Here is a 20,760-nt window from a genome sequence, read left to right as displayed (position 1 = left end):
AATATGTGTGTTGATTTACAGGCTATCAGCAATTCATATGCTCTAAAGAGAAATTTGGGATATTATCACTCCCCTTTAAATGTCCTTATTTCTCTCCTAGGTATACAATGACATTCCACATTGTTTTAATTTTCATTTATTTGAAAACAAGTGAAAAAAAATCTCTGCAAGTGTTTGTATCCTTTTCACCTTGAGCAAATTTTTTATTCATGTGATTTATCCATTCATCTGTTGAAATCTCACAGTTTTCCTTATACATTGGAGTAAGCTTTTTATGTAGTGAAGATATTAACCTCTTTATGCCTTTAGTATATCAAATATAAGCATTTCATGTTTAGATATTTTCCTTTTATTTTAGTAATATTTGTTTTAATCACATGGACATACAAAATTGCTTATTTTCAAATCTATCACTTTTTCTTGAATGATTTCTTCTGTTATTTCAAAACATTCTTTTACACATCTAATAAATATTCTCTTTTATTTTTGGTTACTGTGAGCATACTTTTAAAAAAAATTAAGTTTTAAGACCATCTTTGGTCTATTTTAGAGAATTGTATCTAGTATGGATCTAACAGCTTTTTTTTTCTCCAGTTACTTCAAGGCAGTTTACTAAATACCTTTTTTAATATATTTTTGTAAAAATTTATTTTTAAAAATGTATACTTATATGCATGTACAAATATAAGTATATATGTGTGTATGTGTGGGTGTCTATCAACTTGCATATATGTATATATAGATAGATATGTACTATAATCTACCTATATCTATTTGTCTATCTGTATATTGAGAAAAAGAGAGAAGGAACGATATTTCTAGTTGTCTACTCAATGCCAATATTCAGGATGTATGTTAAGGTTGGAAGCATACTAATTTTTAAACGTATGCAATTCCTATTTTGTTCTGGGAAACAATATGTTTAGTTATAAATAATCATCTCTCCATAGTTCCTTGCAATAAGAATAGAAATGTCACCAAGTTCTGACCAGCAAGATGTAAATAGAAGGCAAGGGATAGGGAACCTGAAACTGCTATTTAAAAGGGACTGTACTTGGCTGGCATCTCTCTGGCTGTTTAACCTTCTCCTTTTCCCCTTCATCCTGTCTAGAATACAGATCTGGTATCTGGAGGTAGAATTGCTTTTCCTAGAGCAGTAGGAAAGCCACACATTGAAGTTGGTGGAACAGAAAACTGGAAGCACCTGAGTTTTTAATGATATCTTGAAGCAGTTGTACCAGCTCTGGCTTGCCTATCTCTCTTCCATCCTTGGGATGTGAGGTGTTAACTGCTAGTTCAAACTGAAGTCATTTTTCTGTTATCTGTAGCTGAATGCAGGCCTAATGAATGTATTTAGCTCTATTTAGGATTTGTAGAGCTTTCTCTATACTGAAAATGACAAATTAGTCATGCTTCTAAAACTTAATCAGTTTTGTTTTTAAAACTACCATAAAATAATATAATATTTTATAAAGATGCTTTAGTTTTAGAGATAAAGGGGATTTAAATAAAACCATGCATACTTTAAAGCCTGATATAGAAAATTTATTGACCCAAACAATGGGCCTATAATATGATTAAGCTATGGCCTTGACACAAAGTGTTCATGTTCTAGTGGGTTAAACAAGCATGTATGAATAATTAAGATGACCTCTGAGAAGTGTAGTAGATGTAAGTTTCCCAAGTTCAGCACAAGGTCTCCTCAAAATCTGTTTTTCTGTATTTCTTGTTTCATTATAGGCAGACCATTAACTCATCCAAGATTCATATTTCAGAGTCTTCTTTCTTCCTTTCTTTCACAATCGATCCAATTTCTAGACTGCTCTGATTTGTGTCTGCCTCCATTTATAATACCAGATTTTGTATGCGGCAAACCATAAGGTTTACTGCACCACCCTAAAGCTGGTTTGCCTACCATTTGTCTTTCTCTACTCCTTTCTATTTTTGTGCCTGCTATCAAAGTCATCTTTCTAAAAGTTTTTGACGATGTCATTTTTCAGCTTAAAAATATTTTTAAGTTTCACATCATCTACCAGATACAACCTGACTCTTTAACATGGCCAGTCATATCCATCACCCAACCTGTGTACCTACCTTACAAGTTCCAGCCACCAAGGACAGCTGGAAGTTTTCTGAAAGTGTCTTGTTCTTTCTGGCCCTCTCCCTATGCCACAGAAAGCCTTCTATTCCTTTCTCTGCCTAAATTATAACTTCCCAACTACTCAAGATAACATGCTTTGTGAAAGCTTTCCTTGTCTTCCCTGTTGATGTTAGTTGCTCTGCGTTCTCCTGGCTCACAGGGTTTTCTTCCTATATTCCCTCCCTCTCTCCCTCTCTAGCCACTCTCTTACGCATCCTCCTTCTTCCCTCTCTCTCTGCTTGCCCGTTCCATTCTTCCTTTCTTGCTTCCTTTCTTTCTTTTTCTCCCCTCTCATTTCTTTAATTATATTTACTCACTATACTGTAATATTTGCTATTATATTTGTACTTCCAAAAAGTCTGTATTACCTGCAGCAGGAGACTCTGTGTTACAAGGGTGCTTTTCTACTGCAGAGGATAGGATCTAATTTCATAACATAAGGAATTACTGTTAAAAGCCTCTTAAAGCCTCCATAAAATATTATTATTGTTAAGAATAGTAATAAGTAATATCTATAGTAACATCATCATGTGACAGGCTTTATGTATAAGTAACTATTCAATATGCATTGGTTTGAGTGTATACACTCATTTGAGTGTTGAATCTGTGTAAATTAAATGCATATATGTGGTAACTCAACTGTATTCTATTTCCTTTATTGTTGAAAACATGATTAAAATTTATTCTTTAATTTTCCTGAAAATGAGTTTAGTGCACAAAATTAGGATACATCAAATAGAGCTATTCAGGCCTCACCAGCATTTCCCTAATAGGTCCCCACCTCCAACGGCTCAAAACCAGGCCTAGATCTCCACATTGTGAACATCTGAAAATTGTGCCCTTTCTAATCTCTGGGTAATCACAATGGGACAGAAAGCCTTCTCCTTTTTAGTTATCAGCTCCTTCATCCCCACTATGCAGCTTCATACAGGCCTTGATCAAACATTAGATTTTTTCTGCCCACAGTATCCTGGATCTAACTCATGGAAACAGAAACACTTGCTTATGAGCTATTTTCAAGGCTGTCCTGCTCAAACTCAGAAGGCTAATAACTGCCCCTGGTGGTAAAATTCATACACCTTTAGGAAAGCAAAGGCTTGGCTACCTTCCTGGGGAGGTGAAAAATAACTTTTCATTCCTTCCTGAAGAGATCATGGTCACAAAAACAAAGTATAATGCAATTTCTCAGTAGGTCAACCTGATATTTTAACCTTTATTTTACTCTCTCTGCTCTATATTTCAACTTTAAATTATGATTCGGTTATTCTGATTATCTGCTCAAACAGCTCTTGGGCCAAGCCATTCAGCTGGAACAGGTTTAGTAGCAAATATGCTTGGGGAAAGGGCAATTCTAAAGGCATGTTGGACAGATTGGGCACCAAACTTTATGATCAAATCCTTTTTGTCCTGAATCACAAACTCCCAAGTGATATGGAATTAAAAGGTATGGACGAAAAGTTATTTAGGTGTTTCCAATAAAGTCCAAGCTGCGTTCAGGGTCCTGCCATCTAAAACTTCCAGGGACCACATGAAACATCTTTTAAACAGCATCTATCTTCCCTTCTCAGGTGATGAATTAGTTGGCAACAGTGTAGTGTCAAGTAGCGGTTCTCAACCAGAGTCATTTGGCAATGGCTAGAGACATTTTTTAAACTTTATTTTATTGAAAGATAGTTGGAGACATTTTTTTTATTTTCATATCTTGCATGGGGTAAGGGGTTGCTAGAGTCCCTGGTATCTAATCGGCAGAGGCCAGGACAGTTGCTAAGCATCTTACAACACACAGGAAATCCCCTCCCATAAACAAATGAATGAGTCAGAAATACCATTAATTCCAGGGTTGAGAGAACTTGGTAGAGAGGATCAGAGGTCCTGGAGTCAATCAGACTTGCTTCATATCTTAAATCTGCTATTAGATTCTCGAAAGCCTAAGAGTCTTCACATATAAAAGAATAATGACTTCTTATCTTAGAGTAGTGTGATAGCTAAACAAGATAATCCATACAAAGCCCTTATCATGCTGTTCCCAGAATAAGCATTCAACATGTGTTATTATCATCCCTATTTTTATTACAATTTTCAATGCAAGAGGAATAAGAACTTTTCAAGTTAAAATGAGAGAAAAATATATTTAGGAATGCTAATAAATATATAAGTTCTATACACAATAAGTTTGTATACAATTATAACCATCCTGCATGAGAAGCGAGATCTTTTTTGCATTGCCACTCATGGGTACAATTATTTGCTTCAGAACTCTCACAGTGGAAAATAGTCTCCCAAGTACTTCTTTCTTTGTTTCTTTTTTTTTAACATATGGCTATTTATTTATTTATTTTAATTTTTTATTGGAGTATAGTTGCTTTACAATGTTGTATTAGGTTCTGCTGTACAGCAAAGTGAATCTGTTATACATGTACGTATATCCACTCGTTTCTAAGTTATACCAAAGTAGTGGCTCAATGTATTTGAAAACTAGTCACTTTAAAGTAGGTACCCAGTATCAGCAAAGATTGTTTCTCTTTGGATCAAGAGACCCAAAGAGAATTCTTTCTTTCAGTATTCTTGCTTTTTTTTTTTTCCCTTTTCCATTTTTTTTAAATCTTATTATTTTTTTAAATAGATCTTTATTGGACTATAACTGCTTCACAATACTGTGTTAGTTTCTGTTGCACAAAAAAGCGAAGCAGCCATATGCATACACAATGTCCCCATATCCCATCTCTCATGAGCCTCTCTCCCATCCTCCCTGTCCCATCCCTCTAGGTGATCGCAAAGCACTGAGCCAATTCCCCTGTGCTATGCTGCTGCTTCCCACCAGCCAACTATTTTACTTACATTCAGTAGTGAATTATGTCGATGCTACTCTCACTTGGCCCCAGCTTTGCCTTCCCACCCCATGTCCACAAGTCCATTTCCTATGTCTACCTCTTTATTCCTGCCCTGCAAGTAGGTTCATCAGTACCATTTTTATTTTTTTTTTAGATTCCATATATATGTGTTAGCAAACAGTAATTGTTTTTCTCTTTCTGACTTAACTTCACTCTGTATGACAGACTCTAGGTCCATCTGCCTCACTACAAATAACTCAGTTTGGTTTCTCTTTATGGCTGAGTAATATTCCATTGTATATATGTGTCACATCTTCTTTATCCATTCACCTGTTGATGGACATTCAGGTTGGTTCCATGTCCTGGCTGGTGTAAATAGTGTTGCACTGAACATTGTGGTACATGTCTCTTTTTGAATTATGGTTTTCTCAGGGTATATGCCCAGTAGTGGGATTGCTGGGTCATATGGTAATTATATTTTTAGTTATTTTAAGGAACACCACATTAACAAATTAAGGAATAAAAACCATATGATCATCTCAAAAGATGCAGAGAAAGCTTTTGACAAAATTCAACATCGATTTACGATAAAAATTCTCCAGAATACAGGCATAAAGGGAATCTACCTCAACATAATAAAGGCCATATATGACAAACCCACGGCAAGTATCATACTTAATGGTGAAAAAAAAGCATTTCCACTAAGATCAGGAACAAGACAAGGATGTCCACTCTTGCCACTCTTATTCATCATAGTTTTGGAAGTCCTAGCCACAGCAATCAGAGAAAGAAAAGAAATAAAAGGAATACAAATTGGAAAAGAAAAAGTAAAACTGTCATTGTTTGCTGATTACATGACACTATACATAGAAAATCCTAAAGATGCCACCAGAAAACCACTAGAACTAATCAATGAATTTGGTAAGGTTGCAGGATACAAAATTAATGTACAGAAATCTGTGGCATTCCTATACACCAACAACAAAATATCAGAAAGAGAAATTAAGGAAACACTTCCATTTACCACTGCAACAAAAATAATAAAATACCTAGGAATAAACCTGCCTAAGGAGGTGAAAGACATGTACTCAGAAAACTATAAAACACTGATGAAAGAAATCAAAGATAACATAAACAGATGGAGAAATATACCATGTTCTTGGATTGGAAAAATCAATATTGTGAAAATGACTATACTACCCAAAGCAATCTACAAATTCAGTGCAACCTCTATCAAACTACCAATGGCATTCTTCACAGAATTAGAACAAAAAATCTCACGATTTGTATGAAAACACAAAAGACCTTAATAGCCAAAGCAATCTTTTTTTTTTTTTTTGTGGTACGTGGGTCTCTCACTGTTGTGGCCTCTCCCATTGTGGAGCACAGGCTCCGGGCGTGCAGGCTCAGTGGCCATGGCTCATGCCCAGCCACTCCATGGCATGTGGGATCTTCTTGGACCGGGACACAAACCCGTGTACCCTGCATCAGCAGGTGGACTCTCAACCACTGCCCCACCAGGGAAGCCCCAAAGCAATCTTGAGAAAGAAAAATGGAGTTGGAGGAATCAGCCTCCCTGACTTCAAACTATACCAAAAAACTACAGTATCAAGACAGTATGGTACTGGTGCAAAACAGAAATATATATCAATGGTACAGGATAGAATGTCCAGAGACAAACCCACGCACATACGGTTACCTAATTTATGACAAAGGAGGCAAGAACATACAGTGGAGAAATGACAGCCTCTTCAATAAGTGGTGCTGGGAAAACTGGACAGCTACACGTAAAAGAATTAAATTAGAACACTACCTAACAACATACAAAAAAATAAACTCCAAATGGATTAAAGACTTAAATATAAGACCAGACACTATAAAACTCTTAGAGGAAAACATAGGAAAAACACTCTGACATAAACCACAGCAAGATGTTTTTTGACCCACCTCCTAGCGTAACAGAAGTAAAAACAAAAATAAACAAATGGGACTTAACTAAACTTAAGAGTTAGTATTTTTGAAGCCATTCGGAACAACTTTCTCCATTGCCACAGTAGACATTGTCTCTTTTAAGGTATCTTATGTCTGTGCCAAGCTTATAATCCTTAGGTACTCATCAGTGGCTAAGGGTCCTTTCCTCAATACTGGCCCGTCTTTTGTCAAGGGCACCCAGGCATATCACAAAGCCTATCAAGAAGTAGTTCCTTTAATGTCTTTTTTTTTTTCCTAGTCCTCATTTCTTACAAGAAACTTCTTATGTGCTTTAAAGAAAGTTTCTCTTCATAGTAAGAAAAAATCACTCAGACAGAGTTCTGTCTACACCCCTTTAAAAAAATCTCTCTCCTCTGGAACTTCATTCTAATAAAAACTTTCAAATAAAGCAATAACTCTAGATATAATGTTTGATTAAACATAATAATTTACATTCTCAATAACCAAAGAACTTTATATTTTCACTACAAACTACTAATAAGGTATTAGAAACTTGCTTTGTGTTTGTATAGCTAAAGTTCTTATTCTGGTGATTTATAGAATGCAAAGGCACAAACTGTCCTTAAAGCATATTACAGTGTCTGTGTCTGAGGATAGAAAATAGATTACTGTATCTCTCCTCTCTCTCTACCCTTCCCCAACTCCACCCAATGTCAGAATCTGATTAGCTAGAAGATCTTATTGGATACAGCATTCATTTAGAACACACTCATATAGATTTTGTGTGCTGTATTCACTGTTGACAGGGTGGCAGCAATATCCTACTTCATATTAGTTTATAACTCCTGCAGGTGGAAGTCATGGATCAGATAATTCTTCATTGGAATGAGCCTTGTAGATCAAAGAACACTGAATTAGAATGTGTCTTGTAGGCTACTGAGTTCTAAATTTAGATATAAGGAAAGTGAAGGGAAAGAAATAAGGTGACATAAACAGGCCCCACAGCAAGGTGGTGATAAGTTGATAACTCCATCCCAAGTCTAGGGCCCAAGCAGAGAGAAGACAGGTATGACTAACTGAGGAACCACACACACACAAAAAAAAAAAAAAAGGAAAGAAAGAAAAAAAAGAAAACTATACTATAAACTGGCTTACTTAAGAAAGAGGTCTAATACACACTACTATATATAAAATAGATAAATAACAAGGTCCTACTATATAACACAGGGAACTATAGTCAATATATTATAATAACCGATATTGGAAGAAATCTACAAAATAATATCTATCTATCTATGAAACTGAATCACTTTTCTTTATACCTGAAACATTGTAAATCAACTATAGTTCAATAAAAAAAAAAAAGAGGTCTAAGATATGGACCTTGAACAAAGAAGTATAGAGACTGAATCACAAACACATACCTTCTGGGTTATTGACCTAAGTACTGACTTGCTCATTTAAGTTTAAAGAAAGGCCTTAACGGTTATATCCTCTACTCTCTGTCATCCAGTGGTTGGATGTTCTCTACTACATAAAGAAAGAAGATTCAGCCACTATTTTGAATCACTCTGGGAAAAATACATTTGGTCAAATATCTAAAAGTCACCACACCCCACCTTCTATCTGCTGGTGGAGTTTTCATTTTCAAATGATCTCTTCCCCAGATCTAGTAGATTAATTAGAGATGTTTTCAATATGTAATATAAATACAGAAACTGATCGAAGGTGCTAGAAAGAAAAACAGGACATGCATTTACCTAGTGAATATGCTTAAATATATTTTTATGTAAAAGTGGCAAGTTTCCATTTATTTTCTGCAGTTGTCATCTTCACAAGATTTAGATGTGTCAATAATGTTTAAGCAGCATTCTATTTCTCTGTTGTCTTAAGTCATAAATACAATTTACAAATATTTTATGTAGAGTTATGCATTAAATGCCCATCAATTTCAAGAACATAAATAATTATTTGTTTTAGTTTTTAGAAGGTAACATTGGAAAATATAATTCTCTATCCTCTGATATAATTGGGGATCTTATGTTTTAAAATACTAAAACAGTATATTTATGTATATGTATATATATACTATACATATAATACAATGTATATATAGTATGTACGTACATATATATATGCGTGTGTGTATAATACACACACATATATACATAGTACATTGACTGGCTTCCTAGTCTTTTCCCCTCCTAAGTTCAAGTTCTTTCTTAATTAACTAATAGTTTGCAACAATTTGACATTCATTATTCAGAGAGTGGTGGTCAAGTGGCCTGCTTCATTGGTTTAGCTTTGGGGTGCAAGGCTGGGAAAAAGATCTATGAGAATAATGAATTATCTGTTACCACTTTACTGTGGTGAGGGGCAAGAATGGGGAATATGTTTTTAAAATTTTAAGTATTCAAATGATTACAAATAAATGGTAAATATAAATAAATGGTTTAAAGTCATCTTCTTAAAACCAAGTATCTTGCTTTCCTGAAAGAAAATATTTCCAGGTTCATGTCATCTGAGTAAAGCAGATTTTTGACACATAGTAATAAGCAAATTATTCTTAAGTCTGTCCAAATTTGCCATTGAATCATACTTGCTCAGGCATAAATTGTTTTTTTCACCATGAGTTAAAAAGTCAAATGTGGAAATTGATGGCAGATTTCTAACATAAAGAGCTTAGGTAGAGCTAAGATTTTTGGAAAGAGATATAAAAGTATGTGGTTAATTTATTTCATTTACAGGTAGTATTCATTGTTTTAAAGCAACTGAGATTCTCCCATTCTTCAATATTCCTTACTAATTGCACCTGTCATGGTTGAATGAATACTGGTCTTCCTATTGCTTTGGTATCTTGCCCTGGTCATATCCCTAAACATTACTAGTATGTCCAGTAGAACCCAATGGAGAGAGTTCCCATATCCTAAATAACTAAGTCCTCAACTATACTTTATTGCTGAGGAATATATGAAGGCAGCACAAGTGAAAAAATAAAATAAAATAAGTTAAACTCCAAACTCACATTTAGAATCCTTATGGCCTAGATTGTTGACTGAATCCCCAGATGCTACGAGAACTCCTCTGACCTGGGTCAGCCTGGTATAAACAACCCAGAGAACAGGTAGACACCCAAGTCTTCTTAGGTCCCTTTTCTCTAAGTCTTCATCCTATCCTTGGTCTATGAAACTTCGTCACACAGCCACTGAAAAGAATATGACATTAAGCAATTAATTTCAACTTCCTTATTTATAAAATTGTGATCATGGTACAAACCTCATAGGATTATCTTGTGGAATTAATTAGATATTAAATAAGATATGACAGCATACAGTACTTAATTTATGGTGGTTCTAGTATTTGCCATAAGCAGATGTTTACTAAGTATTTACCTCTTTATTTATTTTAATTTTAGTTACCTAAATTTTCTAACTTGGATTAACATTTTTCTCTTTTTCACTCCAGTACTTTCAGTCCAGTTCCTTTACCACAGCATGTATCACTTTCTTTTATTGGAATAATCTATACAAGTGTCTTGATCTTTCTAATTCTGACTCAGAATACATATATTTGGCCCATATCTGATTTAGTTATATATCCTGATAATACTTTTAGATGTGCTTTGAAGATAGTGCAAATTCAAAAAAGTTTGAAAATTTAATCTCTAATGAAATTTTCTTATTTCTGTGTTTGTTACTTAGTCTTTCTAGTTAAAGATTAAATTTGATGATAACTGTCACAACTCATCAACAAGTATTTTTGAAGGTGCAAAATACAGATATTGGTTACTATGAAGATTAAACAAGTGAAAAAAATAATCCCTAATCTCAAGGATGTTTTAGTAGTGATGGGGATTGAGGGCCTGCAAAGAACGAGAACATAAGGCAGAATGATATAAAGTGCAGATAAAAACCCAGGCAAAAGTAACTACTGATTTTTAAATGCTTAATCTACCTTGGACATTCAATTTCTAACTCTTATAGGAACACTTCCTGGGATGTTATTAACTATATTTTACATTAAACAAAAATGAAAGAAAAAACAAAAACAAACAAAAAACACCTAAAGCTTAAAGAGGTTAGGGAATATGCTGAAACTCACATCAGTAACAGGACCAGTATTTTGACCTGGATATTTCTCATTTCAATGCCTCCATTACCACCCATTGTCTTTTTGATAAGGGAGCATATAGAAAAAATTTATTCTGATTGTCTTTGGACAGATATGTCCAACAGATGGCATTTAAAAGATGCCATTGAAATAACTTGGAGTGAGGACAAGTAGAAAGGAAAAACCATTCTGAAAAAGCTCCACGAATACAAAGAGCGGAAAGATGTGACAATGGAAGATATATTTTCATGATCTTCTAACTTGTTTTCTATTTTAGTTCAAATTCTAGACACCTCACAAAAACTCTCAAGGACTTTCTAACAGTGATACTTAGGGAAAAGACAGTATATTCTATAAGATTCTTAGGAAAGGACCATGACGCAGGGCAAAGAATTCCTGAAAGGTTCATACCCTCCAAAATAAGTGGTTTTCTGTGCTTTGCGTAGAATAAAACATGCATGTCAGTTGGCTCAGGCTGCTCCTAGAAAGCCAAGATCAGATCCAAATAATCTTTTTGCCTCCATAGACTCTTGTGCAAGGTAGATCCTTAACAGATATATGTACATGTATCCACTCTTTTTTAGATTCTTTTCCCATATAGGTCATTACAGAGTATTGAGTAGAGTTCCCTGTGCTATACAGTAGGTTCTTATTGGTGATCTATTTTACATATAGTAATATGTATATCTCAATCCTATCCTCCCAATTTATCCTTCCTTCCCCTTTCCCCCCTGGTAACCATAAGTTTCTTTTCTACATCTGTAACTCTATTTCTGTTTTGTAAATAAGTTCATTTGTACTATTTAAAAAACAAATAAAACAAAGGTGAAAAAAGAAATTGTATCTTACAAAGGCAAATTAAATAGACTTATTTAACAACTAAAAAAAAAAAACACAAAAGTTTGACTTTTGTCTCTATTATTTTTATGTCTATATTGAACTAACAGAATGACCATACTACTGTTTTTTATTGTCTACTGTGACCATTAGGTGTCATAGGTAGAGAGGATCTGAAATATATTATTGGTTATATATCATTTTTCTTGTTCACCTCACATATTACTGGGACTTATACAATGTGCACATATCATATATATATATATATATATATATATATATATATATATATACACATATAAAACAAATATTTGTTAATTGAATAAACAAAGAGCCAGGGACAGATGAAAGTAAGGCTTTGAAATGTCAAGAAGAAGTTGTCTAAAGCAAATTCTTTTTCCTGAATTCCGAAATGAGCATGCAAACAAGAAATAATTTCTCATGTTTTGCAGCCTCAGGTTTAATCTGAGCATTACTGGGCATATAGAGTAAGTCTCCTCATTTCCCTGCTCTGCATCTGATGCTCACCTACTTCTTCCATCTTCCAATTATTCCTTTGCAATTGTGCTTAAGACACAACCATGAAAAACTTATAGGTATGTTATGGAATTATTTATTGAGTTTTAAGAAGATAATTCTACCCTATTAGGTTTTGCAGTGAAAACTTGAGAGTCTATAGTCTCTTTAAAAGGCAAGTAATTTAGCAAGGAAAAGACTGATCAATCCCCTTCCTGTCATTTGACAGGAAAAAGACTTTGAATTATTTATTACCAAAGTTTCATAGCAGTATAACAATACACAGATTAAATAAATGGCTTTTTGTAGCTATAGTTGCCCTTCTCATTAGAAATAAGTAACCAAGAACTTTTAAACTTGGCCTAAAACTAGTGTTGTCCCAGATACTTTAACTTCTTAAATAAAGTTAGGTGTCTACTGGCTCTGCTTTAGACACTCTGTCTTAGGTATTGAACGTAGGCAGAGGGGGAAAAGTATTATTAGCGATTAAATGACCCCAGAGATCTCAGGCAATGAAGATCTAGGATAGCCAGAATATAGGAAGCATTTTGAGATGTTAGATATTGGGTCAGGTATGTCAATGAAGACACTGTCCACTTTAGGACACGATACATAATAGTCTATCTGCTCTGCTTATTGCATGTGCTTAGTAAAGATAGAGGGATGAAAAGTTGAGTGGGTGAATGAATTAAATTGTAGATGATAGGTTTTTCTTCAGAAGGATCACCATCATGGCAGTTGTACATAGATTTAACACAGACTAACATGATTCACAACTTCTTTCAGGTTTTATTTAATACTTTATAAGAATGGTGTTAGAATTCCTATTCACAATTTGAACATTTAGGAGACTATTTTTTTTTAAAGATCATGTTCCTCAGGCCTTGGGCAGAATGTGACCTATTTGTGCAATCAGTGGAAACTTGCAGTGGCTTAAGGAAATTTCTTAATGAAATCAACTCCCTCATCAACTAAAAGTCTAAAAGGAGAATTAACAGATCAACTTAAGTTCAATTCCATGGACAGATAGAATTTTTATTTAAAATTATTCCTTAAAGTGTTTTTATTATATAAATAATTCAAGAAGGCATTTGCACTGAAATAAATTCACACACACTGATAAAGACAGATAAATTAATATCTCTACCTTCCCATCTCCCATTACACTTACTTCACTTCAAATCCTTCACTTTCCAGAAGTAAACAGTCTTCTGGTTTGCTGTGTATCCTTCCAGAAATTTTTCTATGCATTTTCATATATTTATGAATATTTTAAAAATTATAAATATTTGGGGTTTTCTTCTCTACCTCCTCCTTTTTCACATACAATGTGTATTGTTTACACTTTTCTACCACTTTTTAAAAATTAACAGTATCTCCTGAAGATCATTCCTTGTCAATACGCATGGACCTCACACATTCTCATCATGGAGGTCGGTTATTGTATAGTATGGCTGTATTTTAAATTAATTAGTTTATGTCTTTATTCTTTTATGGAGCAGTGGGTTGACAAATTATCTTTTCTAGTTTATGGTATACTATCATCTGTCTCTGCAACCCCTCCCTAGTTGAGTTTTGATGTATCTTCTTCCTGTCCTGATTTCCGAGAATGTACTGGGCTAGTGTTGCTGGATCTTTTCTGTCATGGGGGAAGTGATGATTCTTCCAGGACATTTAGAAATAAGAACTGTGAACGCATAAATCAGTGTCCCCTGACCTTTCCCTCTCTCTATTTTTGGCACCAAAAATTCTGCTCTAAGTTTACATTTTCCTACTTATGGACAGAATCATCTTATTCCACAGGTGTTTCTCAGAATTTCTACATAACTTCCTCAATGGCATCCCCATCCTTTTATTTTCCCAGTTACATCCCCGTGGTTGGTTTTGAGAGAGTTGACAACACATATTTGTTATCTATCTTCTCTCATCTTGCTATCTTAATTTCACCATCAATGATAAATTAGGTGACTTATTATTTGCCTAAAAGGCACTGTTGAATGAAAATCCTTAAAAATGTATTCTGGAAACGTGTTCTTATATTCATCAATAGTAGTAATAATAATAATAGTAATAGTAAAAATAATAATAGCTAACATTTATTAAGTGGCTACTTTATGTCTGCTACATTTATAAACTCTTTAAGACGTGTATTGACTCATTAAGCCTTTTCAACCATTCAATGGAGTGTATATGATTGTAATCCCTGTTTTATAGATAAAGAAATTGACCACTAAGAGGCTAAATAAATTGCCAATGACCATATGGTAGAAGAACTGCAATCCAAGCCCAGCCAGTTCAGTTCCAGAGACCATGCTTTAACCACTACTCATACTACACCAAGGTGTAAGGGCTCTGATCCAAAGGGTCTGAATTTTTGAAATTTTAACAGCTAATGTCAAATTGCCCTTAAAATGGCTCTCTATAAATTTAGCTCCCAGTAAAACCTAACAAGTGGTACTTTTAGTCTTTTATTTTTGTCTATCTAATTTAGAAAAAAAGTGTTCAAGATTTAAAATTTGTGTTTCTGCTGGCAAATATTCAGCTATTCAAATATATTGAATTCTCTAGAGCATTAGCCTGAATTGTTGAATGTTTGACTTGAAAGAGAATATAGAGATATACTCTAGTCTCTTCTTAACGAGAAACCTGAGTGTCTGAGAGTTTATATGACTTCCATCAATTCCCACTGAGAGTTGGTTACAAGGTTTGAGGGGAGCTCAGATGTTCTGTCTCTCTTTTTTTATTCTATTTCTGCCAATCCGCACTGTCTGCTATAACAGCTTCCCTTGGTAATCACACTTACTTATAGGATCCCATGTTAATTACCATATAGCTGTACCAAGATACTGCACAAGGCTTCCAATATTGTACTAAAGCACAAAGAAGACACCTGGAAGGCAGGTTCTAGGATAATAGTACTGTTTTCTAACCTTTAGTGCAATCTTCCTAAAGCATAAAATACTAAGAGAATGGAGAATGGAGGACACCCCTATACATAGAATCAGCCCACATGTTTCTGGCTATCCCTTAAATGTGTTTAACATTTGTATATGTTACAGGCTCCATGATTACAAAATCAGTTGTAGATTAACTGTAGCATTAACAACAGAGAAGATTCATAAATCTGTGGAACTGAAATGGATGTCTGAATTTATTTAGGGTTAGGCTTATAACTTCATATGACAGATGAGTGTTTGAGGTCTAGAGATGTCAAATGACTTGTCAAAAGTTACACTGCTAGTTATTATCAGACCACGATTTGAATTTAAGTTTTCTAATTATAAATTTCCATCCAACTAAAATTACTCCCTTCAACTCACTCAACGAAGGTTTATTAAAGTATTATTCATTGCCAAACATTGACCTAGGCATTGAAGATTTGATAGCAATGAAGCCCCTCAACTCATTCAGATGTGGTCAATGTCTCCACAGAATTGATTATCTAGTGGGATAAGGCAATGTGAAAAATGACTTTCACTCAGCTCTTGGTGTTTACTTCTGTGGTGCAGGAGTTCCTTTAAGGTAACACTCTTGGCCTCCCTTTGTTCATCAGGCAGGTAGAGGGAGATTTTCTCATCTGATTGGTGAGTTTAGATAGGAATCTGGCATGCCTTGTTCAGTACTTTCTCTCCTTTCTGTCAGGGAACTTATGTTCTTCCCTGCTCCTCTCCTAAATGTAATGAAACCACCAGTTCATTCACTGCTTATTTCTGGAATGAATATTAGGATGTCACTTACCTTCAGATAGAAGCCCCCTTCTCCAAGAGTAATTATTTTAGTAGTAAAAGTGTTAGTTTACTCTCATTTGCTGACCCTTTTAGTTTTCTATTGGTTCAGAAGTTGCTAACGAACAGGGATGATATATTTTTGGTCATAGTTAAACCCAAACAAATAAATTCAGATCAATTTCCATGACAGCAAAAGACTGAGGCCCTATCAAAACATGTAGGAGAGGTTCAGAAGATATGGAAGTTGCACTTATAACTAATTTTAGGTCATTCAATTGCTGCCTATTTTTTAATAATGGGTCAGTCTTGCATTAGAATCAGTCCTCTTTTACATTAAAATAGCATTATTCATTAGAGAGGAATTTTTTAATAATATACCTCTATCCTGAAACTCACCAAAGAAATTCTTTGCTGACATAGGTATGAGGTGCTGATCCAGAGCATGAGACTTTGCAGCAGAGTTACAGCAAAGGCCTAAAGTATTTTCTTCTTTAGGAAGAAAGACAAAATCTTCTGCCAGACATACACTATTACATGCACTTATGATTTTATAGATGAAATCTAAAATGACTTATATACGGGATAGACACAGAGATCACGTAGACAAGTGCAGAGTCAGTCTGTGATGATTACAAAGCTCTGTTCCCTGTCAAGTTCTGCCAGTATTGGGCACTAGAGGGCAACTGGAAAGCTGGAGGAGGAAAAGGCATGCTTCTTCCTGATTTGGTTTTCTGTTCCTGTTAACATCACCCCGGCAATGGCAATTGTTCCAGTCTCCCCATTGTACCCCACCTCCCCGTTCCTCCAGAGAGACAAGCACTGCTGAGCAGCAGTGCTCCCTCCTCAGAGGTCTCGTTCCCAACTCCACAAGGCTCTCCAAGCTCCACCAGGGACCAGTGCCCCCTTCAGAGGTCTGAGTCTCACTCACCTGGATCTACTAAGCTCTAACAACTACAACTTCTCTTGGTCCCCCAGTGCTACGTCAGGAGCTGCTTGCTCTTGTTACTTACCCTGTCAGCTTGACATTTCTCTTTGCCTCTTCTGTCCTCTAATACTTGTTTAACCACTTCTCTTTATTAAATTGGCATGGTTTCTGCTTTTCTGCATGGACCCCAAGCCGCTGCCAAAATCCCAGTCTCACCTTGTACATTCAGGACAAGTTGAACGCCCAAAGGGTCAATCCTCAACCTTTCTAGGTCCACAGTTTTGGAAGATGAAAATAAATTCAATACCCCAGTAAAATCTAGAAAATGTCAGCTTTCTCCTTCATGGGATCAGTTAATCCTGTGAACAGAGTGGTGCTTAGTATCAATTCTAGAAGGAAAATGCTTAAAAAACAACTTGACAAGCATACCCACCACACGATGTTTGTATCTGCAAGCAGAGACAGGGAAAAAAGCAGAGATCTCAGTAACTGACCTAGTTGCAGAGAGATTAACTTACAGTAATCATGCACTCTTAAAAATTGTTTCTCAGATACATTATTTTACAACTAATATTGCCTCCAGAGATGAATAAATCGAGAGAGAGAGAGAGAGAGAGAGGAAAAACCCTACAGTCAGCTCACCAAATCTACAGGTTCCATATCCATGGATTCAATCAATGAAGGACTGAAAATATTAAAAAAAAAGAAATCCAGAAAGTTCCAAAAACCAAAACTTGTCTCTTTCCAGCAACTGAAAACTACTCTTACATAGCATTTATATTGCATTTACAACTCACTTCATAGCATTTACTTTGTAATAGTAAGCTATATATAGTAAATTATTATAAGCAATCAAGAGATGATTTAAAGTATACAGGAAGAAGTTCATAGATTATATGCAAATACTATTCCATTTTATATAAGGGACTTCAGCATTCTTGGATTTTGGTATCCACAGGGGTCCTGGAACCAAACCCTTGGAGATACTGAGGAATGATTGTACTTGGTCCTGCTTTACATGGAAATATCATGACTTGGAGTGATTTTAGCAACCAAAACTACACAGGAGTTTTAGAACCTAAGTAAAAATTCTTCACATTGCTTTTTAGCCTGTAAAAGATTGCATTATTTGAAGGTAATCTACTCCTGGAGTCTTCCTCTGCTATTTTCCCCTATCTGCCCCTGAAATCAGGTTATATTCTGGTGTCCAGTTAAAATAAATGTTTCATTTTTGGAATTCCTCGAATTTCTAGGTAAGATGATTGCATCGATCAGCATGCCTGTCTTTTCTTTGTATTTTCCTTTTATTTTTTGCTTTTAAAGATAAACAGATGATATCTCTGGATCTTCACATGAGGAAAGAATGTATGAATTAGTAATCCTTTTCAGCAACTGTTGGAAGCAGACCAGATCCCAGCCCAAGTGAACCCGAGTTAATATGTTGCTTGAAAAAATATGTCAGACTTTTGTTATTTTACTCTTTTAAAAGGTTAATAAGTTGTAGAGATTAAATGACCAACATTAGCTTGTACCTTATTATTACCTTATTATAACATTAATGTCTTCAGTTGTGAAATACAATCCATCAGACATCAGGGGCTGGTGTCCAGTGAAAAGTTTAACAAGCTGGCCTGAGGGCCAGGCAGGTTTTACCTGTGTACTTAGGTGTACATGTTTTACAGGAGGGGTGGAGTCTCTGAGTTAAAATGACTGCAGTTTGCAGCTTCTTCTCAGAAAATTAACTCAGAGGAAATTCAGATCTCTTATGGGCACTTCTTTTTTTTTTTCTTCCCTTCAAACATACACTAGCATTAGCCAAAATGCAGTGTCTTGAGGAAATATGTAAGTTAGGTATAAACATTTTATTACTAACTCTTGGCAATTTAATAATCAGGGTGTACCAGAGCTAAGTGCATCTCTTGTGATTAAATGGCTTATGGCCACATGTAATTAAAAGCTGCCTGCATCATGAGAAGGTACTGGCTGGGCTTGGGTGGATCTCAGTAAACACTTTGGGAGGGGAACATAGGGAATGAAGGCATAGTCAAACACCATAAAATATTTTAACACAGGTTTTATCTAGAATGTTGGAATTACCCTATTTTAGAGGTGTAAGGGCACATTAAATTCAACCTTCTCATTTTACTGGTTAGGGAAATTGGAGTCCAGAGAGAATATGTGTTTATATTAGTCACACAATTAGATGGTAGCAAAACCAGGAGTACAGAATGGTCTTCTGACTCCACGGTGAGTTCCCTTGTATGATCATGCACTACTACCTTTGTTCCTAACCATCTGTCTGCCCTTGCTTCAGTGACAGGCCACACTGTAATTATTCCCCCAAGCATGCATACTTTCCCAGAGGTCACCAGATAACCATCCAAATGGCCTTTAGGTTTTGTTTGTTTATCTGTTTGTTGTTAAATTTTTATTTTATGTTGGAGCATAGTTGATTAACAATGTTGTGTTAGTTTCAAGTGTACAGCGAAGTGAGTCAGTTTATACATATACATTATCTATTCTTTTTCAAATTATTTTCCATTTAGGTTATTACAGAATATTGAGCAGAATTCCCTGTGCTATATGGTAGGATCTATTTTAAATATAGTAGTATGCACTCTAGTTTTCATACAGGAGAGTTGAAGGACTATTCACTTAAAAAATTCATTGGTTTTGCATATTAAAGACATGGGCATAAATGGCTTTGCTAGAATTGTTTTTTGGTTCCATGTTCTCTTGCAGGATGGTAAAATGGTTAGAGGCCTCTAAGGAATGAGACACAAGGAGAGACCTCCATGTGATCAGACACAGATGTTTTAAAATCAACACATTGCCTTTAAAAGTCTTGTTCGTTGACATTCCCTCCTATTTGGGCAGTGATCACAAAAACCATGATCTTAGCAGCTTATTTGAGAACATGTTGCATTGACATTTCTAACATTTCTTACAAGGCAATAATGGATATTATAAATATCTGCAAATTTTCAGGTACAGAATAAATTTACTAAACAGGTCTTGATGGCATGAAATGTTCTGCAACCACTGGAAAGAAGAGATCTTCCGGGCTTGGGGCTCTGGAGTTGAGGTATGCTTATGCTCTTGATAGAACATGGATTACATTGGAATCAAAAGAATGAAATAGTATCCTGTATTTAGATTAGAGATGAAGGATTAGTGCTGCTTTTGTGTCTGGTTTAATTGTCATCACCTAAACATCCTAAATCACCTAAAATCCTTGTTTTAGTGTGTGCTTCCCAGGAGTACTTCTCCCAGGAACTGTGTATATGAGTTTCCCTTCCATCGTTTACCTGTGGTTGAGGCTTTGCCTCCACTACGCTTTCACATTCAGGTTGTTTAGAAGCTTTTCAGACTAATGAGTTCATACTTCTTCAGGAATAAACAGAAATGACTTCCTTAAAGTCACCACAACTCTTTCTGTCAAATAGACCTGTCAGACCAGGTCAGCGGAATACTTGTGTTTTTATATTATGTTTTTATTAATACTTTATAACGCACTAGATTTTACCTGAAAGCAACAAGAAATGTATGCCTCGGGCCGGATTGTACTGTTATGTTTAACTCTCCATTAGCTATATTTCAAGAGAGACAAGAAAAAAAGGAAAAAAATATTCTAGCTAAATTCTTTCTATCAAGTTTTCTAAGTTATGGAGATGCCATATTTATTTTTATTATCATGTCCAAGTGTTAGACAGATAATTAAAGCAGAGCAAGTGGTAAATA

The sequence above is a fragment of the Delphinus delphis genome, chromosome 4 (assembly GCF_949987515.2).
Source record: "Delphinus delphis chromosome 4, mDelDel1.2, whole genome shotgun sequence".
Taxonomy (NCBI): domain Eukaryota; kingdom Metazoa; phylum Chordata; class Mammalia; order Artiodactyla; family Delphinidae; genus Delphinus; species Delphinus delphis.
The sequence above is the reverse complement of the archived record's forward strand: the minus strand, read 5'-3'. Positions refer to the sequence as shown.